Source organism: Anastrepha ludens, chromosome 2 (assembly GCF_028408465.1).
Source record: "Anastrepha ludens isolate Willacy chromosome 2, idAnaLude1.1, whole genome shotgun sequence".
Lineage (NCBI taxonomy): Eukaryota > Metazoa > Arthropoda > Insecta > Diptera > Tephritidae > Anastrepha > Anastrepha ludens.
This window is the reverse complement of record NC_071498.1, coordinates 2,045,075-2,063,494: the sequence shown is the minus strand read 5'-3', so window position 1 is coordinate 2,063,494 and position 18,420 is coordinate 2,045,075. Positions and strand designations below refer to the sequence as shown.

The following is an 18,420-nucleotide window of genomic DNA, read 5'->3' as shown; positions in this document are numbered from 1 at the left end:
TTACAACTTAATTAACCTTACTTTTTGCCCACAGGTAAAAAAAGAAAATATTAATCCTGGCAATCCTAATAAAGATAATGGAAAACTTTTATCAAATTATTGCATTGTCATCGGTCCTTGATAGGTGTGCAAAATTCCAAGTCGATCAGGTTTTTAGAAGCCAGTGAAAATTAAGCTCAAAGATTCCGTTAAATACATACATACAGCCTGAGCTAATAAAAGTGTGTTAAAAAAAGATTTTTCATTTTACAACCAAATTCACCTTACTTTTTGCCCACAGGTAAAAAAGAAAATATTAATCCTGGCAATCCTAATAAGGATAATGGAAAACTTTTATCAAATTATTGCATTGTCATCGGTCCCTGATAGGTGTGCAAAATTCCAAGTCGATCAGATTTTTAGAAGCCAGTGAAAATTAAGCTCAAAGATTCCGTTACATACCTACATACATACATACATACAACCCGAGCTAATAAAAGAGTGTTAAAAAAAAGAGGTTGTCTGTAAAGTCGGTTTACTGACGATAGTTTAACGTGACAACGTCATAAGAAAATATTGATGGAATGGTTGCAATTTTCAAAACAAAATTTTAATTTTATTTGTTTGATAGATATTTTGTATGGATATAGAGGAGGAGGTAAATGGAATTGCAATGGAATAGGTCAAGTTACATTTACACAAACGTGAAAAATGACGAAACATTTATCAAACTCATGCAAGATATCTTCAATTTCGATTGTGCATCAGACGTTAATAAGTCAAGAACACTAAGAGGCACCATCATCGATTTGCCTTTTTCAAGACTCTTTACACTCGAAACACTCCCTTTCATTTCCTACTTTTTCTATCATCGTCCTATTCTCAACAGAGAAATGGGTCATTACCATGCACACAGGAAGAAGGTATATGCAAGTACAAGTATGTGAATTTATATACAAATGCGCATATACATACATATATATGCTCACTCAAGTAGGACAGAGCCAGATGTCGAACGTTGCCGAACGCGGGGGCCGATTGTGCTCTTTGTCGTTCGTTCCGCGCTCTCGCTTGCAGTTCAAGCACATTAGCTTTCATTTGCTTGCGTACGGAATAGATTCGTATATTTGATATGTCCATATGACTTGTATGCATCTTTACATATAGATTTGTTCTTTTTGAAAATTGCGCGAAATTGTATATATATATGCATGTTTATATTGTATACATATATTAGTATACAACATATCTTATAAGGTATATGGTAAATATTACCATACATTTTTTCCTTCATATATAATAAAAAAATTAATAATAATAACATTAGGACAACAGGTATTATTAACAAACTTGGTTTTATTTTAAATTCTTCAAGTAAATCAAATTACTAATAATCAATATGAAGGCATATGCAAATACAAATACGTGAATTTATATATGTACATATGCGCATATACATACATATATACGCTCACTTAAGTAGGAGAGAGCAAGATGTCGAACGTTGCCGTTCGTTTGCTTTGTTCGTTCCGCGCTTTCGCTTGCAGTTCATTCAAGGTAACGGCAATGAGCAAGGTAACGACAAATGTGCAAGGTAACACTAATGAGCAAGGTAACACTAATGAGCATGGTAACGACAAATGAGCAAGGTAACGACACATTTTTTCGTGCGTGCAGACGGCTAAATCGAATTATAAGACGTTATCACGTCAAAAACCAAAAATACTTGGTTTTGTGAAACTCAATAAAATAAATATTTTTTAAATATTTTAATTACTATCATCATATTATTAAAGCAGTGCAGATTCAAAATGGGTGAACTATGCGCAAATGGGCACATCCCTATTTACTGGGTACCAAGACACAAAGGAATAGAAGAAAACCCGATAGTCGATGAGCTCGCTAAAGCAGATATTTCCTTGCCGAGATTGAGCACGTCAGACATATACCAATCGCACTCCTTTCTTGGAAGCGAAGCTGAATGAGGAACTAGATTTGGAAAAGCAGTCGATATGGAAACACTTAATCTCATACAAAACTGCCAAAATTATGCTAAGGACTTCCAATACCAAAACCACAAACTTTATTTTATAACTCTCTAGGAGAGACTGCAAAATATTGATAGGAGTACTGACGGGTCACTGTCTCACCTCGCATCACGCAGTCAAAATGAGATTGGTCCAGAGCAACGAAGCAGAGGAGCTTTTGCTTTTGCCAATGCCCTGCTCTTTGTAGGACTCCACAAAGATGCCTAGGATCAAAATATTTTTCATCCTTGAAGAATATTGAAAAAGCTGTACGGCATTAAGAATTAAATAAAGAATAAAATAATGCATTCTGTCAAAAAAATATTGGGAATTGCTCATTTAAAAAGCGCGCGTTTGTCTTAAATTTTGTGTTTTGAATGGGATTTTATGTGCCGAATCGTTAAAAATGTTGCAGAAAGCCTATGGCGAGTGTGCTTCATAAAAAACATGGGATGAAAACGTCGACAAAGTTAAGAAAACGGTGCTGGAAAAACATGATTTAAGTCTGAGGGAGGTAGCTCGTGAGCATGGCGTGTCTCTCGAATCAATTTGCAACATTTTACACCATAAATTGGGTATGAGACGCGTGGCTGCTCGACTCGTTCCAAGAGAGTTGAATTTCTTTCAAAAAATTCATCAGAAGAATGTGGCTGAAGACATGCTTGTTTATCCAGCACATCATAACAGGTGATGAGACGTGGGTATATGAGTTTGACATGCAAACCAGTCAACAGGCGGCTGAATGGCACTATCCACATGAGCCGAAACCCAAAAAACCACGTCAAAGTCGGTCAAATATGAAAGACATGCTACGCGTTTTCTTTGATTGTTATGGTGTTGTGCGCTCGGAATTCGTTCCAAATTGTACTACGGTAAATAAAGAATATTATTTGGAAGTTATGCGCCGTTTGAGGGAGAGAGAGAATGTGCGTAGGAAACGGCACAAATTGTAGAAAGAAAACTCATGGATCTTGCACCATGATAACGCACCGTTTCCCAAGGCTCATAGTTTGAACATTGTTGTGACCATAAATAACTCGACAAATATCATCGAAAAACCAACGTTTTCGCTGGATTTAGCCTCCTGTGACTTTTTCCTTTTCCCAAAACTTAAATTGTCACTCGCTTTGCGTCGATAGAAGCCATTAAGGAGAATGCGCTGAAGGAGCTGGAGAAGATGTCTACAATGCGTTTAAAAGCTGCTTTGATGACTGGACTAATCGTTGGCTTCGAAAGGAGCCTATTTTGAAGACGACAAAATACATTTATTTTGCGTTTCATTGAACAATTCCCGGTACTTTCTTTACAGAATGTATCTTCGACACCAACTACATAGTACTGGTAGCACAATGGAGCCTAGAGGTCTAATTGAGATCTGCTTACAGATCAGCCTGCACTACCTAACCTAACATGCTCCAAATTTTTGTTAGTTATACTATTCAATTATTATTAATTTAATCGCATGCCTTTGTGCGAACTCCTTTGTGTATTCCTCTGAGTATTTCATTGAGTGTTTGCATACAAATTTATGATATTTTCCATTCACTGTATTCAAAAGTCCTTAATGATGGTCCTTTTACAAGATGTGATGTACCTCAACTATACCTCAATGATCGCCTTGCGTTTTTATATCTCTAGCTCTTCCATCTAATATTTTTCTTCACGTTTGATGGGATAACTTCTTAAGCGATTTAGATCCAGTCATATCTTCCTTCTGCTAACTACTGTCTGTTATATAAACCAAGTGAAAGCAAGTTTTTTTCTATTTTATATTTACCCAGCGCTTTCATATGACTCGACTTTCCCAGTGGAGACCTTGGATATTTTCTTTGCAGCGCAGTTTACTATATATGCCGCCGTAAGGATCTTACAGCTAAATCGCCAAGGCGCAATGATCATTAACACTTCCACTGAAAATTTCCCTTCATCATCTTGGCTTCAAAGCCAAGGACTCATACTGATAGTTTTTGTTCGCCCAGTCTAATCTAATCTAATTTTCGATTAATGAAAGAGAGAACCTTAGAGTAGAATATATTAAATTAGACAAAGAGAGGATTTGTTATTCAGGTAAAATATGATATTTTCTCTACGAGTTTACCAAATGAGGACTTGGTCAGCTCTTAGTTTCAATTTTTTTTCACTAGCCACTCAGCCTTGAAAGTAAATTAAAAAACTACGTTTTTCCAATCATATTTTCATCGTGAATGGAAAAATGAAAAAAGTAGCCCATAATGAAAAAATATACCGTATCTATGAGTCCAAATTGAGCACAATAAAATCAGATAAGAATTCTAAATATTTGCACGCCAAGAAACAAATACAACGAGGCAACGCCACCAAGCAAACGAAAATCGATGCTAATTTGGTCTGTCAACAACAATTGTAAACCATCACAAAAACCACGCCTCCGGTAAGCACTGTTGAAAGAAGTTGCAGAAAAAATGGCGCAGAAAGTTAATAAACTAAATGTGGCGGATGACCGCACGCGAACAGTGGTGATGCCAAAAATTCTAGCATAGGGGTTGCCAGAGGATTTGCGAATTATTGAGTTGGAAATATTAGGCGAATGCCGCCAAAGTCTTGTGTATGGTTTACCGGTGACTAATTATCGGCTCTTCTTATTGCCAGAACGTAATATATCAAAATATTGATCTAATATTGGAATACTTTCTATAAAAACAATACTGGCTTACAACTAATTACTTCTCTTTTTGCTCCAAGACTCAAATCACACAATTCCCCAATTCCTATGAAAAATCAGTGGCTGAGTGCGAAAATCGTTCGTTTAACAAATTATTAAAAAAATCTTCCACAATCGTTTTCTTACGTACATATTTTTTACATATAAATCGCATATTTTTACAACAAATCACGTTTTTGTTGCATTTGCGTGCAAAATTTTTATTCGGTTGCCAATCAATTAACCTTTGGAACTCAGCTATTATTTCGATTTTTATATTTATTTTTGTATTTTTTACTTTGTTTTGATATTTGATCGGATAGTGATCGGCGGCCTAGCAATTATTCATCATCATAATCATCATCATTTTGATATTTTTGGTTTTCTTTAAAATAGTGATCAATCTCCGGGAGGTCTTCTAAAAACGTCGCTTTGTCTCTCTCTGTATGGGATTATCTAAAAATAAAAATAAACAAATTACGCTGAAGGAGTAATTTAATATTTAATAAAATATAGCTTCTGACGAAATGAAATTTAAATATGATTTAGTCAAATTCTATGTTTAAAGCTTGTGCAAATTTTGGACTGACCATGGCCCTGAATGTAATTTACCAACTTTAAATTATGGTTTTTGAGAAAAACACATTCAAAACTTTCAAATGCCTGCTACATATGTATATCCGAGGGGTCTTTACAAATACGATGTGACTATTTCAAGATTATTTATTGGATTAGCATAAAATCTTTTTGCAAGGTTCAAAAACAAAGAAAATTTATTGTATACTCACCTTTAGCCATCAATTAGTACAGTAGAAGGATGGGTTGCTACATTTAAACGTGGTCGTACCAGCCTTCAAGACCATCCACGTCACGAACGTCCAAAAAACACCAACAACACCAGAAATCGTCAAAATAATACAGGACATCGGATTGGATAATCATCGAATAACTGAAAGAGATTTAGTAGAAGCAGTGTAAGAAATATTTTGACTGAAGTATTGGGTTTCAGAAAGCTGTAGATGATTTTTTCTCATCGCTATAGATGAGACATGGGTCTATCACTATGACTCTAAATCGAAGCAAGTGATTAAAGAGTGGTGTGAACCTGGTTCTTCGGCTCCGAAATCAGTTCGTGTCCAGAAATAGGCCACGAAGGTGTTACTATCAGATTTTGGGATACGAAAGGAATTTTATTTGTCGATTACTTGCAAACAATAAATTCTTCATATTGTTGAAACTTTATAGACCAGCTGAAGAAAAAAATTCGTGAAAAAATACCCAGTTTGCAAACGAAAAAAAAAAATATTTTTCATCAGGACAATGCACCGTGTTACAAGAACATTTTGACAATGGCTTATCTCCATGAATTAAAGTTCAAATTGCTGGAGCAGCCCCCGTATCCACCAGATTTGGCTCCTAACGACTTCCATCTATTTCCACACCTAAAGAAATGTATGCGTGGAAAGCATTTTTCATCAAATGATGTGGTCATAACAGCTGTGGAAGCGTATTTTTGATGAAATTCATAAATTGCAATCTCGTTGGAAGAAATTTATTGATGTTGAGGGAGACTATACTCAAAAGAAAGTGTATTTCAAACTATAAAATTGTGTTTTTCTTATTGAAGCGCAAAACTTATTGAACGACCAGTATTTGTAGACCTCAGACGATGCTCCCTCTGACGATTATTTTTTTATGGCGCCTTGGCGAACGTTACTATTTGCCAAGTTGATGAGCAGCTCGAGCGAAAAAACTGCGATAAAGCACTTGATTGAATTAGACAACCAAATTAGTGTTTGTGTTGCATGTTGCGCGAAAAGAGACAAATTCTAAAATGAATGTTGCCGTAACATACGGTGAAGGATGCCAGTGAAGGATTGAATAGCCAACTATGTATAGATACGTGCTTACCATTTACAAATGAATAAAACTGCCTGTACAACTATGCATATGCACAGGGTGTTCCTTCTAGCATTTTGAATATAATTTAATTCGACTATATATGAAAGATGCATCCTTTTCAGTTTTTGTTTCTTCTTAAAGCTAATACCAACATCACAGCTGTCAAAATAAAAATTGGCATCCAAATATATAGTTAATTAAAGCAGATAATTTAATTAGGAAACAACATCAAGACGCACACCACAAATAGGAGGAGGAGCTCGGCCAAACACCCAAAAAGGGTGTACGCGCCAATTATATATACATATATATAATTTAATTGCTTGTTTTTTAAAGAAAAAATTTTTAGCATCGATATAAATTTTAGTTCATTAACGTTTCCTTTTATTTATTTATTATTATTATTTGTTATGTTTATTATATTAGTATGGGGAAAGAGAAATCCAAAAAATCCATCAAACAATTTAAAGTTTATGCTCCTTGTCAAGGTGACATTTCACACTAAAAAAATTCGTTTGCTCTTTTTCGTTTCTTCCATTGAGCTGTGAGTTACAGGGTGGAAGATCAATTACGGCTTCCAAACGCTGACTCTCCATGTCTACAGACAGGATGTAGCTAGCAAGAGCAGCTCCGCAGAAAATATAACTTCATCTGCGGAAGCAAACGAGGTTGTCACAGACAACGATGAGGTGGCTTCCAACTCCGGCATGGTAGGCGAACTCTTCGAAAGGGTTTCCTTAGAGGACATGGAGGGGGAATACTCCGATCTCTCTGCTATGGAGGATGAGGAGTCTCTCCCCCCTATATCCGATGAAGAGAACGCAGACCGAACCGTGGTTGGCTGCCCTTCAATAACCTATAATAGCGATGGTGAAGATTGTACAAATCAATCTTCACCACAGTAAGGCGGCCTTCGCCGCACTCATCCTCCGTCTCGCAGAAAGAGAAGAGGACATCGTGCTCATCCAAGAACCATGGGTCGTAAAAGATCGGGTTTGCGGTTTGAGCAGCAGAGAGTACAAATTGGTCTATGTCACTGACAAAGGTAAACCCAGGACGTGCATACTAGCAAAGAAATGTATTAATGTATATTTACTAATACAATTTAGCGATGCGGATAACGTAATCACGGCAGTGGAGTCCTGCGGAAGGACGATATGGCTTGCCTCATCTTATATGGCACACGACGCGGAGCAACAACCTCCATCATAACTCATAAGAGACGCAGTTCATGAAGCATCGAGATGTGGCACCCCATTCATACTGGGAGCAGATGCTAATGCACATCATCATGTCTGGGGCAGTTCAGACACAAACGCACGTGGTGAGTACATCTTTGAATTCATTATGTGTAACAATCTTTATATTAGTAACATAGACGATACCCCTACTTTTGTAACAACTACGAGAAGTGAAGTTCTAGACATCACGTGTGTCAATGACCGAGGGTCCCAAATTTTAAAGGATTGGAGAGTGTCTACAGACAACTCCTTCTCAGATCATAGGTACTTAACGTACACCATTTCATTGCCAACTAAGCAGTTCAAGCCGGTTATAAACCGCAGACGCACAAACTGGGGGATGTTTGAATCCACGTTATCCAGCAATCTCCCAGCAGCGACATACACAATTAACTCTGAGCCACAGCTCGACTCAGTGGTTGATGGGCTGACTTCAGCATTTCAACAAGCTGCGAAAGCAGCATGTCCTCAGAGAACAAGAAGAGGAAAACCGAAACCTCCATGGTGGTCCACTGATATAGCAAACCTCAGAAGGGAATGCAGAACTATGTATAACGAAGCGAGGAGAACCAACTCGTGGGACAGATACAAAGAATGCCAGCGTAGATTTAAGTATGCCATAAAGGCAGCAAAAACGGCGTCTTGGGGAGACTTCTGTCAAAAGATAGAAAACGTTTCGGAGACCAGTAGACTCCGGAAAGTAGTATCAACAAGTCCCAGTAACCCTAGCTACCTCATAAGAGAGAATGGCAACTGGACAACCAGCAGTGAAGAAACACTAGAATTACTAATGCAGACCCACTTTCCAGGTTGTCTCTGCAACGAAGAGAACCCCCCAACAGATTTCATAGCGGAGGATAACATAAAACTTGCCATTGGCAGCTTCAAACCATACAAATCACCGGGACCTGATGGAATCATTCCCGCTGATTTGCAACACACAAAAGATATGATTGCACCTACACTCGCCTTAATTTTTGAGGCAGCGATACGTCTTAACTATATCCCCAAGAAATGGGCAGAAGTAAAAGTGGTATTCATTCCCAAAGGAGGGAAAACCACACATACGAAACCGAAGGACTTCAGGCCAATCAGCCTATCATCCTTTTTGTTAAAATCTTTAGAGCGGTTGCTAGATGTGCATACCAAAGAAGGATTAGCGACAAACTATCACCTTCCCAACATGCATACAGCAAAGGCAAATCAGTGGAAACAGCGCTCCATGAGCTAGTTCACACAGTCGAGAAATCACTTCACTACAAAGAATTTACCCTCGCTGCCTTTCTAGACATCGAGGGTGCCTTTAATAACATATATCCGGAAGCAATTACCACTTCGCTAACGGAAATGGGAGTAAGCAATGCAATAGTCTCGTTTATAGAACGAATGCTAACTGGGCGAACGATAAACGCAAATTTGGGTGACACATTTGCTAAAAAAATTTCCGATCAGGGATACACCCCCAAGGAACCTAACTGTCAACAATCTTCTACAAGAACTGGAAAAAATTGGAGGTAAAATAATATCATATGCCGATGATATTGTAATAGCAATCTCGGGGAAACACCTTCCAACATTATGTGACCTCCAACAAGGATCTCTCAACAGACTATCACTTTGGTGTAAAAGTCGAGGACTAGAGGTAAATCCGGAAAAAACGGATCTGATACTTTTTAGTAGGAAACACAAAACACCTACTCTTCAACAAATATTCCTAGGAGGGAAACCACTTAGAGTAATAGAAAGGGCAAAATATCTAGGACTTATACTAGATAGGAAGCTAAATTGGGGGCTCACAGTCGCAGACAGAGTACGAAAAGCTATGACCGCAATGTACTCCTGCGGAAAGCTTATTGGGAAGAAATGGGGATTGGAACCCAGAATGATACATTGGCTCTACACAGCAGTGGTTAGGCCAATTCTCTACTACGGTATAGTAATATGGTGGGATGCCCTTCAGAAGGGTGTGAACATTAAGAAACTTGATAAGGTGCAAAGACTAGCATCTGTTCTGATAACCGGTGCCATGTCAACCACACCATCGAAAGCATTATATGCGACACTAAACCTCCTTCCGGTAGATCTGTAGGCAATATATAACGCACGCAGTGCGGCAATAAGGCTGAACACTCTAAACAAGTGGTCAAACACGGATTATGGCCACGGTAAAATCCTGGCTGGCACTCTGGGGCTTCCCGAACTGGTGGACTATGCACTCCCGCCTATACTTGCCATTACATCGTTTACGACCCTCCTACCCTCAAGGGAAGAGTGGGAACGGGACGACGTGAGACAGGGCGAGTCCATCCATGTTTACACAGATGGCTCAAAGCTCGAGGGCAGGGTGGGCGGAGGTGTATATTCTGAACATCTGGGGATCTCCTTCAGTTTTCGGCTCCCCGACTACTGTAGTGTCTTTCAGGCTGAACTGATGGCAATAATAAAATCCGCGACACTGATACAGTGTGATGCGATATCCGGAAATGATATCTACATTTTCACTGATAGCCAAGCGGCGATAAAATCCCTCACAAAACAGTCGACAACCTCCAAGGTAGCCATGAAATGCCGCACATCTTTTAACGAGATGGCTGAGTCATTTCACTTAAAGGTAACATGGGTTCCTGGCCATCGCGACATTGAGGGTAACTGTAGAACCGATGAACTAGTAAGACTCGGCACTAAACTGTCTGACGAGCACATAGATAATGACATAGGGATACCCTTACAAACATGTAAGCTACACATCCTTGAAGAAATTGTAAAGAAAGCAAACGAAAGATGGCGAAATGAAGCAACCCGCAAAATCGCCCGTCAACTTTGGCCAACTCTAAATGCTAAACGCACAGAATCTCTGCTAAGCCAAAATAAACACAGTCTCAGCACATTGATCTCAGTCATAACGGGGCACTGTCTAATAGGCAGACACGCCCAAAGGATGGGTGTGCAAACACATGACTTCTGTAGAAGTTGTCAAGATGAGGACGAGGAAGAGACAATCTCGCACCTACTATGCCACTAACCTGCTCTATCCAGGCGGAGGTTTACTATTCTGGGTAGACAATTTTTTAATGAGCTAGAAGACCTCAGTACTATAGAAATCAGAGATATTTTAAAATTTTTGAAAAACACACACTGGTTTTAGGAGAGATAGGGACACGGCATAACAATGGGCTATGAGCCTGAGTGTGTCCCACAGGACAACCGCTTCAACCTAACCTAACCTACAGGGTGTTAACCATGGAAGCCAACAAAAAGAAAATTCGGTACATTTTACAGTTTTGTTTTGATAACGGCGAAAATGCAAGCCAGACCGCTGAAATTGTGATTGAAGTTTATAGTGCCGATACTGCAACAGCTAATTACATGAGATTTTAGTTTCGTCAATTCCGAATTTCGCCCTCAACATATTCGCCGTGCATTGGGGCAACTCCTCTAAGTGCCTTAAAAGGGGCTTAAGGTTGAAATTCTGACCAGCTTTGATTTTCTGAACTCCACAATATTATTTATTTGCTCTGCAATTTTCTCTACTAAGATATATATATATAAAGAAAACTTTGCGACGTCCAAAAATACAGCAACGCAATATCGTTTATTTTCCATGTCTGAAATTATTTTTTGTGTAACTCGATGTATTTGTTGGATAGTTTAATGTTTTTTTCGAAAAACCGAGTTGATGATCTGGAGATATTGGGGTAATTCTTTTATGTTAAAGTTTTTCTGTGATTTTAGATATAGTCAGAGGTAGGCTTATCGACCTATAAGTTAAAAAGTGAAAAAAATGAAGTTAAAGCTGTTGGATTTTACCCGGTTTTGGTAGCGACTTTCCATACTTTTGGGAAGTACGAGTATTGTAAGCGGAACGTACTGCTAACCACGTCTCTAAAAAATATGTAAGCCTCAGTTCGTAGCTCCGTAAGTGCTTTGCCTGTCAGCATATCATATCCGGGTGCTTTTTTGTGTTTGATTCTTGTGTACTTGTCTTTCTTATTTTTGTGATGGTATCAGTACTAACATTATTAATCGTGTCAATTTGTTTGTCTTCGTCGTTCGATACCTATGAAATTTAACGCATTTCACAACAGTGCAATTCACATGGATTTTGGCAGCCTGGAAGTCGAGTGCGCTTGTGCGTAAAAAAGTTGCGTTTTCTAATGGCGCTCGTCCTTCGGCAAGCATTCACAATATTTCGAGTGCATCACTCCCTCACTTGTAAGTTAGTCCCTTTTTCCGCATTTGTAAGAAGAAGAGAAATAATGGAGAAGAAACTCAGCCAACCATGTCAATTCTGCACATAAATGGGCCACCCTGTATGTGTGTGCTCATGCAAGAAGGTGGTTCACTGAGTGCACTCCTTCAAATTAGCGGCAGTTGAAACAATTGCAACAGACACGCCGGCAATAAAATTAATGAACAACAAACATCGCAAATGGGGCAGTAAAGGAAAACTAATAAAAAACAAAAAAAAAAGTCGTTAAAAGTTAACGGGAGTGAATATGCTGAACAGTTTGGTTGTATGAGTAAAACTGCAAATTTAGGAAAAAAGCAAATGGCAGCAATTTAAATGCATATCCACTCTATGTTCCTTAAGTGGGAGCGCTATATTGTGGCAAGTATTCGGAGGCGACTCACTTTTTCCACTACTGCGGCGGTAATTACCGCTCAGCCTTTGTTCGAACCATATTTCTCGGCAATGCTACAAATAAAGCAATTACTCGTGTATTTAGTTCGCTCATACAATCACACACACACACACGCATAAAGGCATATAAACTCCTTCACATACTTTCAATGCACTCTTCACACACTCTCGAATACAATCACGTCTGCCCGCCACTCCAACTATCTATGCAACAAACTATTTCACTCGCCACAAATGCCTATTCCACATGCCGCATGCCACATGCTGCATGTGAAGGTATCCTCAATCGCCAATTGCTAGCCATTTCGAGTGTCTGTGCACCAGCATCTCTTGGCCATTGACTACTGCCGGTTATTGGAAATAAATGAAAATGAGTGGAATTAAAAATAGTGACATTCAAGCGAAAAATACTGTAATAAAATGCCAAGCGTAGGTTAGTTGATAGCCGGTCTAGAAGTACGCGTTGCACTCTGTCGGGGCAATATGCAGAATTGCTAGTAATGGTACTTGAGGGCTTCGCGTTGCGGGCGTGTTGTGAAGTCGCCATAGTATTGGGTGTTCCATTAAGATCGCATGCATACATATGAGACATTGAAGTTTAGTCAATTAGGGTAATCATATGGACGCATATCGCACATAATACTCGTATGTTAAAATCCACTATCGCAGTGGAGATAGTTCAAAAATTTTGTGACTTTCTCGGCCACCATAAAGCAACTTTTTGCCGTAAAGTACTCCGATTAATCGAACGAATTTAAGCGATTGGGTTAGCTCAAACTTAAGAGAAATCAAATCGTGCTCGTACAGCTCGATCGTTTTCAAATTTTTTTAGTAGATTGTCGAGGAACTGTTGATCAGAATCCATCTAGTAATCATCTAATCATCACAATTACCAGCAACTTGAAGAATCTGTGATTTCAAAACTCACGTCTCAGGGGTTAGCAATGAACCATTATTTGGAGCGCATTTTGACGCTCTATGCTCCACTAGGAGCTAAAGTGCATCTATTGGGTTGGGGAATAAGTTCATAGCGTTTTTATATTTTTTTATGCTACAACGATTTATTTGCTGTTTGGCAAAGGTTAACATTAATTCGATAGAACTCTTTGTGCTCTACAAAACTATGTTAATTGTATTTTTGAGTTATTTATTTTTTTATAAGTTTTGAGGCTTAGAGAGGGAAACCCAATATTGTTTATTGTTTAAATAAAAGCCTTCGATAGAAACGCTACGAACTTATTCCCCAACCCAATAGTTTTTATTAGTTGTTTGACCTTCTGGAAAAAAATCGTGGTGCACAATACTGTTGTATTTCATAAAAACCGTGAGCATCACCTTTGTTTTTGACTGAAACCGACGTGGTTTATTTTGGCATTGGTTCATTCGTTCATTCGGAGCTCTGTTTTCAATCGCCTGGTGTCTGAATTGCGTGTCGTTCTGATAAGCCCACGTCTCGTCTCTAGTAGTGATACGTTTGATGAATGGTGGGTCGAATTCAGTCCTGAAAATCACGTCTTTGGTGATATCAACGCGGCCCGTTTTTTGCATGAAATTTAAGTCCTTCGGGAGAAACTCTGCAGCAACACGGCGCAAACCCAAATCAGTAACTACTATGCGGGTCCAAACACAACGTCCAAGTTTTCTGCCAGGTGTCTGATGGTTAATTTGCGGTTAATGATCAACTTTCTTTTCACTTTATTGATGTTTTCAGTTTTCGATCAGTTTTTGGTGTCGACGGTCTGCCGCTACTTTGTCATTCGTCAGTGGAGTCATACACCCTTCTAAAGCGTCTTCTTTAGAGTATCACTACCGAGACAGTTTCCCAACACTTCTCAGATTTTCGCATCACCGATTCCTTTGTAACGCAAAATTCAATACAAACTCGTTGTTGTAAACCCAATTCCATTTTTAAAAGCATAAAAAATCAAAAACACGCCCAGGTGTTGATTTACTCAACACGGCTTTTGCAAATGTCAAGTTATGTCGATAACAATTTTGGTAGGAATGTTAATTGCAGATGTGGCAACCGGCGGTTGCTCCGGGAACTTTCTGATCAAGGTGGTTTAACAATACTTGCTCGCTTTTTATAAATATTTCTCACAAGAAGTATTTATCTAATTTTTTTAATTGAAAAGGTCTAAATGTGTAATCTCCTTTTGCTTTTTTTTAAATTAGTCAATTAATAATAAAATTACTTTAACTAATATTCCCAATTGTTGTAACTCAAATTTTTCTTGTAACAAACTTCAGCGTCAATATAAAGGATTTTCGTGAAGCTGTATGTATATTAATGGCTTGGGCCACATATACTAGTTTGGGGCAAGAGACACAACTAAATGGAACAAACAGCAAAATAATTTTTTAGTGAGAAATGCCACCTTGACAACGAACATAAACTTTAAATTGTATGATTGATAGCTTACGAGATATCGATCACTACAGTCATGTACCGAGAAAATAATGGATTTCTTTTTCCCCAAACTAATAATTGTATTTAAAAATATTAGTAACACGAAATGCAAAGAAAGTAAAAAGTTTATATAGATATTTTCGAGTTTTCCAAAATTTCCAAAATGTTTGCAGCCAATTTTATAGATGAAAGGCGAAATTTACAGCAATTTTTCTCTCCAAAAATGGTATGAAAATTTCATAGATATTTTTAAAATCTATTAGAGACTGTTGTAGACTACTTTGAATCCCTGCACTTCCCTCACCAGGAAACAATCTGTGTAACATTATATGCATTCCACCAATACCTGCAATCACAACTGAGCTAAGCAAAGAAATCTTTTTTTTTTTTAGTTTTTTTGTTAGGTTTCTGCAATTTATTTTTCAATCTAATTATCATCTACCATCTTCTTGCCATTTCATCCTTTTATTGTCGTCGCTCAGAGATCTCTATAGGCTCTTAACTGCATGGCCACTTTGATTGGCTGTCACTGCCCCAAACTTTACTGATTTCCATCAGTCAGCCATAAATCAGTCGGCAGACACGGCAGCCATGCCATGCCATCCGCTCACTACCAAGCCCACACTGCGCCATATTTGGTTGATGTCCAAAAAGAGAATTTTCGTGTCTGGCAAATGTGGGGAACATGAAGTGATGCGGCAATGCTGATACACGTACCTTGAGCAGTGGCTGGTTTTGGCACATTTATGTGTGAATACGAATATATTCGCACAAGTACATATGCAAAAAAATTTAGCAGCAGCTCTATCAAAAGTACTTTAAAATATATAAAACTGAGTAAAACTTCATATTAGTTTTTAGTAGAGTTTTTAGTAAATTTGACGAAATATATCTGCTTTCGACCATAGCTTGGGATAGGACAGGGGAAAAAATCGGACACTCTATTCAGAACTTAGAAGCTTCGGAGAAGCTGTTAAAAATATATGCCAGGGTTATTCCTTCACCAAAGAAGCTCGGATGGTTCTTGGGCAAACGATTGAATGAAGTATGATGAAGTATGTAGCTCACTCTCAAGAGTTTTATTATTATTATGAGTGGATTTTTCACTGCAACCTGAACGACCTTTAGAACTCCCTCGATGGATTCAGAGTATTCCTCAATAAATTTCAGTAATTGTCCTATTTTATTGACTTTTATTTCCTTCTCTTGTAAAATATGTTTCCGTAGTGATTGGTGCCGTTGGTGGTTTCATCTCCTCCTTCTTCCTTACAGAACCTGAACCAAAGTAACCTGGAGTTTATTCCCAATCTACAATGCCTTGTTAGATTTTCTGAGATGATTCTCAAATTATTCTTATTTATTTCCAGACAATCATTCAATGATAAAATCGGTGGATTGTCTTAATAAGATCTTCTTTGTATATCCTCTACTCTCTGAATAAGAGAGGAGAAATTACAGTTTCCTAGGCCACAGTAAGGCTCTGAGCCTATAAATGGGGAGGCCACGTTTTTTCTGGCTAATTTATATGCCATTTCGTTCCTAGTAAGGAATTTCTATGTACTCCGGAATTCATAGAATACGCACCTTGTTGTTTTGACATTTACAAATACTCAGTTTATCAAGACATTCCAGCTCCAGTTTTGAGTTGACAGCCCTACGTTTCTACGACAGATGGTTTTGCTTTGCTGGAGTGATCCAGATTTGAATTCGGCAAAAGACTGTCACTACAGCAGAATTCCTCAAATATTTATGAGAAATATTTATGCTGCTACTACAACAACAACCAACACATTCTATCAATTGGAGCAGACTCCGCATAAGATAGTTTTCATCAGCATTTTTCTTCTGAATATGGCGGTGAAGTACGCGCCATTTCTCACGAAAGCTTACTTTTGGCACATTTTAGGTTTTTTCATCTTTCAGTCAATGCGTACAAACGTACTCGGGAAAATTCAAGCTAAGAAAAATCCACTCACTATTTACATATATATAAGTAATTGGTATATAGTATAGCTTTGGATTTTGTTCGTAAATTTCTGGACATCCCGGACAAATGAGCAACAAGTACCCGCTCAACGATTCCTGCATGAAAATTTTCGACCATGAGCTCGAGTACATCGAGATTTTTCGAGAATTTTGGGTAATACTTTTGATTATTTTGACTTTTTTGTCAGCACTTTTTTAATTTTACAAATTATTTATACAAAGTGCTAATGTCATTGGAAAATTAAAGAAATGTTGTCATATTAAAATTGTCATAAAACTGAAAAGTTTTGTTTAGCTGCTCAAATCGTTTAAAAGCTCGAAAATTACAAACAAACATTCGAGCAGTTGGGCAATGAACGAGTTTCGAGCGAGTATATCCAGGTATCTGGAGCTCTAGTATGATATATCGTGCAATAACTTTTTTTGAGAATTTTAAAATAATACATATTCAGAAATACTTAAAGCGAATTCCTTTTACTTTTTGAGCCAAAAATTGAAAAGTCTAAGTGGATCCGATGGCCTAGAACTTCGACAAAAGTTTTTTTTTTAACTTCGAGATAAAAGCCTTGGGAACTCTCGTATACTGCTAAATTTGTGTTGTGTTATTGAAGGTGCCTTAGTTTTTACAGCCCTTTGTACGAGTAGCGAGCGGTTGCCTCGCCTGCAAATTGGATTTGTCTAAAAATCATTTACTTACTCGAACTCATTTATTTCGAAAATATTGTTTTTTCTGCATGGTGGTGGAGGAGAAAAACAATTTATTTAAATTATGTTATATCTTAGTATTTTATTGAGTACACCAGTGGTTATGGCCGGAAGTACCAAACGTTTTTGATTTTAATAACTTCATTTTTATAACGTCATTTTTTACTTAAACATTTGTGAAAATTAGTCAAAATAAATTTCATTCCAATTAAAAAATTTTTTCTGATTCAATTTAAAGCGACACTTACCTACTTACTTAGCTGGCACCTGGTACCGATAGTCGGTATTGGCTGCTGCCAAACTATTGCGCAAATCACCTATGCATTGACGACAGTTAAAAACGCCAAGGGCGACCAGATTGCCATCGACTTGGTCTTTCCAATGTAGATGATGTAGAAGATCTTCTTTGCTGGAGCGTTATTATCCATTCGCTCAACGTGACCAGCCAGCAAAGCCGCGGAATTTTAATGCGGTTCACTACATCGATGTCGGTGTACAGCTCTTGGTTCGGTATGCATCACTAACGCAAATTGGCCCACATATCTTTGAAGGATTTTGCTCTCGAAAGCTCCTAATAACCCGCCACCAGTCTTCGTCAATATCCAGGAATCAGCGCCATAAGACAGAGCGTTTTTTTCGTGCATCGAGAGAGGTCTCTGTATTTCAATTGCCTACCCAACCCAAAGTAGCACCCGTTGGCAAGAATTATTCTTCGCTGGATCTCTTGGCTGACGTTGTTGTTAATGATGGATCCTAGTTAGATAAATCCTTGACTACGCCGAGCTCGTAATCGTCAATCGCAACCCGCTGTTAAAAAGAAGCTCATAGTGATGAATAGTAAAGCAAAC

At 38.1% G+C, this 18,420-nt stretch overlaps 1 long non-coding RNA gene across 1 annotated transcript; it reads right to left on the bottom strand.

Annotated features, from left to right (window-relative positions):
- Positions 1-5,025: 5,025 nt before the first annotated feature.
- On the bottom strand, positions 5,026-18,364 carry LOC128856254 (uncharacterized). Its single transcript, XR_008453830.1, has 3 exons — positions 17,821-18,364; positions 5,475-5,635; positions 5,026-5,142 (listed from the first exon to the last, which is right to left on the bottom strand). It is a non-coding gene; the product is annotated as an uncharacterized LOC128856254 (long non-coding RNA).
- Positions 18,365-18,420: the final 56 nt, after the last annotated feature.